Source organism: Stegastes partitus, unplaced genomic scaffold (genome assembly GCF_000690725.1).
Source record: "Stegastes partitus isolate 25-593 unplaced genomic scaffold, Stegastes_partitus-1.0.2 Scaffold60, whole genome shotgun sequence".
NCBI lineage: Eukaryota > Metazoa > Chordata > Actinopteri > Pomacentridae > Stegastes > Stegastes partitus.
In genome coordinates this window covers 1,149,223-1,150,497 of record NW_007577791.1, presented here as the reverse complement: position 1 = coordinate 1,150,497, position 1,275 = coordinate 1,149,223, and positions in this window count along the sequence as shown.

Below are 1,275 nucleotides of genomic sequence, written 5' to 3'. Positions count from 1 at the left end.
AAAAAAAGCTAATGAACATCTTCAGGCTGACATTTTCATTAAATATTCAAATCCAGATCATTCAACAGATACTAAATATACTAACAAAACAACAGGCAGGGAAATAGTCCCTGAAGCTCTCTGCATTCAAAATGATGTGTCTGGAAAATGTATTTAGGTTTTAGCTCTCCATGATGTCCATCGCTCACTTTCCTAAGTTTAGTCATGGATTTTAAAATCATTCAAGATCGAGTAGAGTGTATGGCACTTTGCATAACCTACAGAAAGTACATTTAAAGTGCTTCCATTTTTTTAAATCTTAAAATTACACAAGTTTAACACAGCATGTATAAGGCATGTTGGCTCACTTAATTGTGGTTATTTTCAGGTAATGAAACCAACGGAACAGAGTTGTGAATGTTTTATAGCTTGCTGTGCTCCATATTCTCATTATGTTGTTGGATCATCTCTGGGAGAGTCTCAGTCATAAACACAAACTGGTCCTTCTTTAGGGCTCGACCAACTACCTGATCCTTTAAACCAATTGCCAGATACTCCTCTGTTGCTCCATACTTTGGCCAGTGGGCAAGGCCATCCTCGTTAGGAGACCTACACACACATATACACATTTATAAACAAGTTGGTGTTATCTCCATGTATACTATCACTTATAAAGAGCAGTAATTCCTACCCTGTGCGAGCAAAGTTGCCCCAGTAGCTCATCATGGTTTTGCTCAGCTGCCTCTCCTCTTCAGTGCATGAATCTGAAGTGATGATAATCTAATAAAACATTTTGTATTCCAGAAATCACAAACACAGCCGAGGTATCTGGTGGTCTGTTGCACTTACCAGTTAATTTGACATGGGTAGTTGTGAAACACAATCCTAACACCAACGGGACTTCATCTCCATGGTCACTTCCAACAAAGCTAGGCCTTTTTTTCTGCAGCATACTGGGAGGATGCTGGTACTCATACAGGTATACAGTGGCGCCTGCGTCTGGTAGACAAATAGGTGGGACATTTAACATGTGTGACTGTAAATATTAAATATTACTTTTTACATTTTCAGAATCTTGTATAAAACAATACCTCTGTGAGCATTTGCAGCTATAATGGCTGGAATGTTAAACATAAAATCTCCAATCATCTCAGTCAATCCACCTCTGTTTTTCACACGGTCTTCACCACTTCCAATGTATTCATCTATTATCAGATCTCTCTTGACTGCATCTTTGGGCTTGAAAAAATGAACAACACATCTGTCAAAGAAGCTTGAACATGTTGAGGAACAGAC